General features: G+C 46.6%; 1 protein-coding gene and 1 long non-coding RNA gene across 2 annotated transcripts in view; one reads left to right on the top strand and one right to left on the bottom strand.

Moving 5' to 3' along the window:
- Positions 1 to 10,000, bottom strand: part of PPTC7 (protein phosphatase targeting COQ7) — a 128,689-nt gene that overhangs the window by 17,182 nt on the left and 101,507 nt on the right. The window lies entirely within an intron of this gene.
- LOC144893148 (uncharacterized) overlaps positions 9,011 to 10,000 on the top strand; it is a 1,012-nt gene continuing 22 nt past the window's right edge. The window contains exons 1-3 of the long non-coding RNA XR_013624211.1: positions 9,011 to 9,109; positions 9,237 to 9,374; positions 9,466 to 10,000. The exon at positions 9,466 to 10,000 is cut by the window's right edge and continues 22 nt beyond it. This is a non-coding gene — a long non-coding RNA (uncharacterized LOC144893148). The remainder of the gene's footprint in view (positions 9,110 to 9,236; positions 9,375 to 9,465) is intronic.

The raw sequence follows: 10,000 nt of genomic DNA, 5'->3' as shown, positions 1-10,000 counted from the left end.
GGAATTAACTAGGACGGCTGCGACCATTATTTACATTAACAGGGTGTTACCATACTTTTGTAACGTTCACATTGTAACGTTTTCACATTCGTTACACTTCCTCCAAAATTGTTACACTTCTCAAATTCGTTACACACTTCTCAAAACCGTTACACTGCACCCTCCTTTCTTCAGGCCCGTCCTCGGGCCTACTAAACTTTAACTTAGTGTGACACATAGGTGTAATTCCCTCTACAATTAACCTGACCCTGAGTGTGACAATCTTAAAACACAAATAAGTATGTCCCCCTATTGCATTGCACCCTGTCTAACAGACTCAAGCCCACAGCTAACCGAATTACGGAATTATTCTCAAACTATACATTTACGGTGGGGAGCATTATTTACAATGACGTGATTTCTTATTTACAACGCAACCCAGGACCTGTGTTTTTTTTTTTTTTTTCTTAGGGAACAAGAAAAAGAAATTCCTGTTGGGAGGGAGGAGACAGCACGCATTGCATCGATGCACCAGTACCAATACCACCAAAGCACCAAAAAGCACCAAAAGCACCACAAAGCACCAAAAGCACCACTCGGTGCGCAGTCACCATGGTTCTTAATAAACACAACAAAACAACTGGTGGTGGTCTTCACTTTCTCTGCTGGGCCGATGTTCTTCCCGACGTCTTCTGGCTTCATGCGGCCTATTTGGACATAATAAAAAGCACAACTTGTGTTCGTTTTTATTTAGGGCCTCAGGGGCCAACTAAGGGTGGTCCACCTGTTTGGCATAGGTGCCACCTTACCGAGGTCCGCAAGCAAGATTCCCTGGCCACTATGGCCGGTCTCCAACAGAGGTGCCCTGCCCCAGAACCTGGGGTCCATCAAGTGGTACTTGGCCGCAGAACAGCGGTCCATAAAGTGGTACATCAACGCAATGCATGCTGGTTCTGGGAATCTCGGGCGCACAATGGCCACCTCACGCACGCTCCCCTCGGCACCCAATGGCGCACAGGTCATGTGGGAGACAAAAGAAAGACAATTGAGCGAGGGGTAAGGTCACAAGGGTACACGTCAATAAGGCAATGCAAGGCGAAATGCGTACGGAGGGCGAAGTGAGAAAGCTCGTCCCTACCGTACGTCACCCCCCTGTCACCTACCCTACCCTTGCCCTTACCCCATATGTACAAAATCTACACATTACCAATTCGTCACTACTGTCACGTCTTCCCCATATTTCCCCTATACCAAATTCGTCACCACAATCCCTCTAACCAAAATTTGCCATCACCCAATTCGTCATCAATCCTCATAAGGAGGCAGAGATGGAACATCAAAGCACAATGTCGCACCCATGTCATGATGCGTCTCACAATCCAAACATTTGCATCATAAAAAATAATCAAAACATGGCATGGTGTGGAGTACCTGTCACCTCAGGTGAGTGGATGCAGATGGTGCGAGGAGATCCTTCATCCTAACTATTTTCTAAATGACTTTAACACACTTTACACTACCCGGGGTCTTTCCCTGCCAATCCATTGGCCAACTTACACTATGGGTTCTAATAACCAATTCCCATTGACCAAACTGTGGTGCTTCTCAATTTGTGGTCTCACTCCCCCGATTCATCTCCCGGTGCCCTCGCACAATTTCTGGGCTGCGACGTCTAGCTCTCCCAACAGGTCTACCCACCTGCGCACCTCCACCACTGTAGTTGCCACCCGAGCTTACGAGCTCCTCACCCTAACCTATCTAACTGGGGCAGGCCCCTCCTGGCTCTGTCACCCCACTCGGTGCCCTCTGGCACTGGGCTACCCGGGTCCGTCCTCCGGATCCTCGGGCCCCATCCACAACAACTACTACCGGCTCCCAGAGCCCACCTGCGGCCTCACCTGGCCGACATCCTTACAGTGGTGGAGCGCCCAAACAACTACACACACTAACAGGCTACACGCCCAGCCATTTCCACAACACTAATGCACCCATCCAAATACCATTCTGTCACCCGCACCACAGATGCCAATATCCAACCACAATTTACCTGTACCCTCTACCTAACACTTACACTACCCGCCCTGGGTATCCGTGATGGGGGTCCACTCTTCCCCCATTCACACCTTCGCACCATCCACTCCACTCCACCATTCTCACTCCACGACCATCCATTCCAATACTCCATTTATTCCACACTACCATTCTCCATACCTGCTGTTGCACACCTGTGCTCTCACACCTGGTGCCACCTGCACCCTCCTTTCTTCCTGGACCATTTGGTCATCACAATACACAATCACTATCACTCACTCATACACTGCTCCATCCACCTGTTCAGTTGCACACCTGTGCAATCACACCTGTTCAATCACACCTGTTCAATCCTCACACACACGGCATCATCTCAGCTAACTACTCCCCTCTGAAACTTGCGCTTCCCAGTCGTCCCTTTAAACTATTGCGCTCCCTCGTCATTATAATCCACACTAATCTACCTGCGTCCCCACTACAGGTATCAGTCACTAACTAACCTTAACGTCACCTAATGTCATCTTCGCTAGATCCCTATCAATATAACCTAACCCACCCGGGCTAGTTTTCACTGCCATACACCCCATAAACTATAGCTCCTTTGCCCCACGTCTGTGAGGGATGGTGGATTTGCCATCCCACCACATCGGGGGTCTCTCACTATCAATTTTGTTCGTCCAGATTCCAACCAATTCAAAAATTTTCCATTTACTGCCAATTCTACCCACTATTATAAATTTCGTATCAAATCACTACCATCATCATCCGTCTACTTATTACATCCTCTCGGTGCGCCAATTCACGTCTACAGCCCGGCTTCGTACAGCCGAGCAATGAACGCGGGTTCTTTTGTGCCAGCGGCTGGATACGTCCCGCATTCGTGGCAGGGACGGGGGCTTACCCGGGCCGAGATCCCACGCACCACCTCGGCATGGAGCCATCCAATGTCCCGATCTCGACCTGCCGGCACGTCTCAATAGAAAGTGGTCGCCATGACCCTTCCTATCGGGCTGCCCGCTCCGCCTAGTGGAGCCCGGACGCGGCCGTTCCACGCGAGGCCCAGCGTGGATCACGCACGGCGGTCCTTTCGAGCCCGCCGTGGCTCGGATCCCCGCTGGTTCTCGCGGCACGCGAAGCCCGGCACGCACCGAGGGCCCGATTCGGCTATAAGTCGCCCTAACCGCTAAACCGGTTACCGTCGATGCTTCACCTGGACGCTTACATGCATACGCTACCCCTTTCTTGCTCATACATGCAGCCGTCTCCCTGCTCTTGGTCGTACCTTCTCTAACACACCTCGGTACACTCATTCCGCTCACCGACTTGGTCACACACCTGACCACCGAACACCTTGGCACACATTCGTCGCTCGCACACCTCACCAACACACCTCTTCGCGCCCCTTTCTCGGTCACCTCCTTTGTGACAATCACAGGTGTGCTCTCACCCGCACACCCAACCACGTGCCTCACTACCAATTCCAGCGTGCATTCCCACTCACGCTCTACCATTCCAGGTGTGCATCCTTCCATTCCAGGTGTACATCCTCGCTCACCTGCCACAACCAACTCACGCTCCGTGTCACTCTCACTACTCTCACCTCCACTCTCGGTCGCGCACTCACCCTTACTCTCGACAGCGCACTCTTTCCTCATGCACCTGTCCGTTACACACCTTTCTCGCGCACACTCTTCCGCACATTGTCCCGTTACACCCTCTGTAACACTCACCACAGGCATGCATTCTCCCTTACTCTTGACAGCATGCGCTTTCCCCATGCACCCGTCCGTTACACACCTTTCTCGCGCATCCTCTTGTGCACACTTTTTCGTTACTTCCTCCGTAACACTCACCACACCGCGCTTCCCTGTGCTCCCTCGCACACGCGCTACGACCGACTCACTCCTGACGGCACACTCACTCCTCGGCGTGCACTTTTTCCTCACACACCCCATGGTCGGACATTCTCGCACACCTCTTTTTTCGCACACCTGACCTGTCGCACACTTCACCAACGGCCTTCCACGAACACCCGGATCCAAACCAATCCCCAAGCCGACTGAAGCTTTCCTCACATCATATACATTGCCACTCACCTCCGTACCTCGTCTCCGCACCTCCTTTGCCACCTGCAAACTCTTTATTTGGTTAGTGAGCATCACATTATGAGTTGAGCACCGACCTTGTACCAATTCCATTACCTCCTCCTGGATTTCTCTCTTAGTTTCTGTCCGTCTCTTCTTAATTTCACTCACCTCTTCTTCCACTTCCTCTAATTTTTGTTTAACCTCTTTTATTTCTCGGTGCGTCTCCTCAAGTTCGTCCTCTAAGGCTACCGTGACCGTCTCTATGTGCATCCTCACCTCCCGGTCCTTTGTCTCCATTATCTCTGTCACCTCGTCCACCCTCATTGTCAGTTCCTCACGTACCATCTGACATTGCCTCTGCGTCGCTATTAATTCGTTTTTAATTTCTTTTTGTGTCGCCTTTAACCCTCCGAGTACTGCAGTGTTCCTTTGAACCTGCTCCACTAACTTCGTTTGTCCCTCTGTCAGCTGTTCCACCTCCTCCGTCAGATCTTCTATTCCCCCTTGTAACTTAGCCGTATTATTTCTCACCTCTTTCTCCATACGCTTCTCACCTCGCTTTACCTCCTCGCGTAGCCCCGAAACCTCCTCACTTACCCCTCGTCGTATTTCCTCCATCTCTTTTGTAGATGCCACCCTCATCTGTCCCAATTCATCCCTCTGAGCATCCAGTTTGGTTTCTACCCCGATTTTCACCTCCTCTATCTGCTCTCCCATTTGTTTGATTTCCCTGGCAGATTGTTCCCCTATTTCCCGCAATTTGTCCTCCATCCTATTTTCTAACCCCATTAACCCATTTTTCACCCCCTCTAACTGATTCTCCTGAGCAGCCATTCTGTTTTCCACCCCCGTTAACCCATTCTTTACCTCTTTTATCCCGTTGTCTAACCCCTCAAAATTTTTGTCTAACTTCTCACCGGTACCCCTCGCTTCGTCCCTCATTACCCCCATTTGGTTTCCCATTACCCCCATTTGCCCCATAATTCTGCTTTCCATTTTTTCACTATCAGCCCTCCTTCTGTTTTCCATTTGTTCCATACTGTCGTTTTTTTTCTGCATTTCCACCATGAATTGGGCCATGAAGGCTTGTATTTGGGCCGTGCTCATTGTAGACAGGTCCATGCCAGGCAGAAATGGCGCCGTTTTCCAGTCAAGGTTTTCTCAGTGGATTTATATACTTTTGATCATACTCTGTCGAATAAGCTTGTGGGCCACCCTGAAATTTGCCTCAAATCCAAGATGGCGGCCAAAAATCCAAAATGGCCACCAGAATAGCTAAAATAGTATTTCTGAGAGTTGCTTTTACCCATAGATGATTTTTTTTCAACTGATTGTGGCCTATTATGATAAAGAAAGATAACTCAGTCATAACTCAGCCATAAAAATTAACAATCGGTACTTTATTAACAAAATGGCCGCCGGGCAACTTCCGTATTACGGAAACTGCTATAACTTCAGTTCTGAGTGTGATATGATTATAATTTTGGTGTCCAGTCATATGTTTTTGGGGTCAAGGAATCCATATTTGTACTTTTTATTTCAGTGAAATATATATTACAATACATTTTGATTCAATTTCTTGGTTTCCATTTCAGATTCCTTGAATCCGGATGCAAAGAAATGATTCCATGAATGCGGACGCAAAGAAATGATTCCATGAATCCTGGCTTAGCAGATACAGTGAATCCTCATAAAATTACTACATAAAGACAAAACTTTTTTGGCACAGGAGAAAAGGGTTGCACAATGGCATCCACGCCGATTTTGAGTTTAGCAAGGGGCGACAAACCGTTGTGCTGCCTCTGTAATGAAACTATTAAGGACGTTGAGTCAGCTTATAATATGACTGAGGAGGGATTGCAGTCTATTCAAGAATTAGCGGGAAGATGGGTTAAAGTTGACAAGAGTCTGTGTACTCAGGCACCATATGCTGAATTTCAATCAGCCGCTGTGAGACTATCTAGTGCAGGCCATGATGTCAAGATTCATGAGAACTGTAGAATCACATTTCGGAACAGAATTGCCCGAAAGGAAGCCCAGTCTCGCAAACTTCCCGTTTCCAGTTCAGAGAATATTCATGAGTCGAATGAACCAGTTGCTGCTCCCGCGTATAGGATACGCAGGGGGTCACTTGAGAAAAAGCAAATCTGTTTCGTGTGCAACGTGGATACGAAAGATGACAGTAAACCGTACAATAGTGGTGGTCTTGGTAGATGCTCCGAGAAGAATGCTGTCAGTAAAGTAGAACGTTCAAAGGACATGAAAATCAAAGATGAAGGAGATAAGTTCCATGATGCAGCGAAGCGACTCGATGTTATTCTGAGTGGAGCATCATATGACATGTTTGCAGTTGATGTGTACTATCATAAAAGTTGTTATGACAATTTTACCTATGCATATGATAGAAAGTTGCTGTCAGCGGATGCAGCAGAGAAGGATAGATTAGCTACCGAGGTTATGGACAGCTTTTTCAAACTGTTTCACCGCATGGTAGTCAAGGATCAAAAGGCGTATTTCCTGAGAGAATTGATTGAGGACATAAAGGAGATCAGTGAAGACAATGAACTTGAGGACCCTCCGATTTCAAAAACCTGCATGTTGAAAAAACGACTGACTGAGAAATTTGGTGACGCCATCGACTTCCACTTGTTTGGGAACCGGCTAGTTGTCCATTCCACTGCGGTCAATCCGATATCGTATTCTGCGGCTACAATTGAAGGAAATGGTCTACGTGAATCTGATTTGACAATAGCATTTTCAAAGCTGATTCGTCGTAAACTTTCACAGAGGTATGATATCAAATGGCCCCTTGAACCAGATGAGCTGTTTGATCTACTCGATAGTCACAGACCTCTTCACTGTATCTTCAATGCCATTTCTTGGTCAATCAATCCCAGGAGATCTACAAACGCATTTGGGTATGCTACGGCTACAAGCAACGCTGAAGCGGAGAAAATTTCAGCTATAACTCAGAGCTGGGAAAAAATGGTCAAAGGTGAGCGATCACCATTAGGAACTGCTTTGAGTTTGACCATACATAGAATCACTGGTAGCAAAGAGGCAACTACTCTCTTGAATCGATGTGGCGTTGGAATACCATACACAGATGTCCGTGACTTGAACAATAATTGGGCAAAGTCCATCAGCATGGAGCACAAGAAGATGCTACCTCCAGGTGACTGGCGAGCCCTTTTCTACGATCCATGGGGACTTGATCACTGAGACCACAATCAACAGAGAGGTTAAAGTCCGGGGTGGTCCAATGCAAGGCGGTTACAGTACCAGCAAGCAGACAACAGATGCGTTCATAAAAACGAGTCACTTAATGGCAAAGCTCAGAGGAAGATTGAAGGAAAGGTTGCATATCCTGACCTCTTCAACTCACAAGGAAACAACAATAGGGGCACGGAGGCAGCATGACAACATGGTTCGCAACCTAGTCATCCAATTGGATAAGTACTTTGACCCTTTTCTGATTGGTTCTGCGCGTCACATGAAAACTGGAGTGGAAATTAACCAAGGTATTGTCAGTGGATTGTTGTCATCAACCGAAGCAGGAGAGAAACAATTCCAAGACTTTGTTAACCTTAGACTCAAGGCTACTGGAGAAGGCAGAATGAACATTTTTGACAGGATTGTGAATCTCAAGATCAATACGGGCATGGAGAAGGTCAAGAAAAATCCAAAGGCAGTGAACGTTCTCAAGGAGGATCGACAAGCATTTGGTGTGTTGGTAGGAAAGGCAACTACCCCTGAAGAGGCACATTCACACCCCCTGACAACTATTCCACTTGCCCTTGCCACACCAGAACGAGACATTCGACAAGGTTCTAAAGCAGCGCTGAGGAACTACCTTATTGAGGAATCTTCATCAACTACAGAGGAACCGCCAAATAGAAGCAACTGGCTGATTGACGGAATGGCAGCTGTAAAGTCAATCCCGGCTCAACAGACTTGGGGAGAATACACTGATGCCCTATTGAAATTCTGCATGCCACCAAGCCAGTCAAACCCAAAACAGCTTGGGATCATATTTGATTCCTACTGTACGTCCACTACAAAGGAGTTAACCCAACGACGCCGAGGGATCTCTGGTAGAAGAACCCACATCACAAGCCCCGAGCAGAGTATGCCCAGAGGCAAAGATTGGGACGCATTTCTGCATAATGCTGAAAACAAGACTGAGCTGATTAAATTTATGGTCACTTACTTCAAAAGTGATTCAGTCAGATCGAAACTCAGAATTCCACTCACCGTGACAGAGGAACAGAATACATGGTTGATCACGCAAACTAAGTTTGAACAACTTGAATCCTGCAACCATCATGAGGCTGACACCAGGCTTGTTCTTCATGCAAGCAAGTGCGAAGGTCCGGTTGTGATTAAGGCTTCAGATACAGATGTACTGATCTTCTTGAGCTATGCCTATTCTGTCTGCAAACCACCACAAGACTGGTTCATGAAGATTGACCATCGGTACGTCAGTGTCAAGAAACTAACGACTCATTTTGGAGATGAAGTGTGTCAAACTCTCCCAGCATATCATAGCATTACTGGATGTGACACGACATCATTCCCATTTCGCATCGGCAAAATCAAGCCATTGAAGAAGATGTTGAAACAAGAGAAATCCCATCTACTCTCTCAGCTGGGCAGATCAAATCAATCTTTTCAAGATGCTACCAGTGCTAAATGCTTCTTCAGAACCTGCATGTATTCTGGAAGTGAACAAGAAAGCTTTGTTGAAACAAGGATCCGAACGTACAACACTCAAAAGGTGAAATCTAGTTCCAGCATCCTTCCAGACGAGAGTAGCACCAATGAACACCTCAAGAGGAGTGACCTTCAGGCATGGGTGTGGTACCAGTGTCTCAAGCAAAACATTGAGTATCCTTCTATCACTGACAGAGGATGGGAAAATACAGGTGATGGTATCAGGCCAATATGGTTTACCTGCCCGCAACTCCCTCCAAGCCTCTCCAAGAAAAAGAGCAAGAAAAGACAAATTCAAAGTAAGTATACTAAAAATATATCATTACTTTGATCATTGCTTTTCGTTCCTGTCATAAAGTTCCTCCAATGTATTCCCACTGGCAGTGCATTCATCCAGATTAAATATATGTAACCTTCCACTTACAGGTCTCGCGGAGTATGATGCAGATTTAGAAGATGCAGTAGAAGAGAGAAGCCAGCCTTCAAGGAAGAAGAGACACAGGAATACAAGCAGAAAACATGTACAAGACAGTGAAGTTCACTGTAGAGAAAGAGAAAAGCAAGGTAGATAAGTCCAAAATGCAATCGTAATTTTGTTATTTTTATATGATTTACTGTTTTGAATCCCGACTATATCCATTCACATTTTTTATAGGTATCGGTGGGGCAGAAGAAAGAGCAGAAGAATCTGAAGTTGATGAAGAGTACCAAGGAGATGGGGAAAATTCGGAGAGCACCATGGAACAACTTTCTTCGGATACCTGTGGACTTTATTCAGACTTTCAGAGTGAAGAGAGTGATCTTGATCTTGATCTTAGTAACTGAGGATTATGTGCCTTTTGAACAACATATTTTTCCCAAAGCATAACCAAAGCCGGGGATCATATTGAATGGGAATTCAGATACATTTTATAAACCTGTGTAGTTTGGTAGACGAAGCAAAACTGACTAGGAGCCGTTCAGCGGCAGCCATCTTGGATTTATTGTTCATCCATGATTTAGGGGATGATCTATTGAGCTAGTGTCATGATAAACCAACTAAATGGATAACCAGACTTTGGAAACCAAGAAATTGAATCAAAATGTATTGTAATATATATTATGGAGCACAAGACATGACTGAATCTGCCACATCGGTGGCCAGTATTGGCAGCCATCTTAGATTTCTTTATGAACCAATGATTTCACTG

This window comes from Myxine glutinosa, chromosome 8 (assembly GCF_964187855.1).
Source record: "Myxine glutinosa chromosome 8, kmMyxGlut1.1, whole genome shotgun sequence".
Taxonomy (NCBI): domain Eukaryota; kingdom Metazoa; phylum Chordata; class Myxini; order Myxiniformes; family Myxinidae; genus Myxine; species Myxine glutinosa.
Note: the sequence above shows the minus strand (reverse complement) of the source record. Positions and strands in the feature narration are given on the sequence as shown.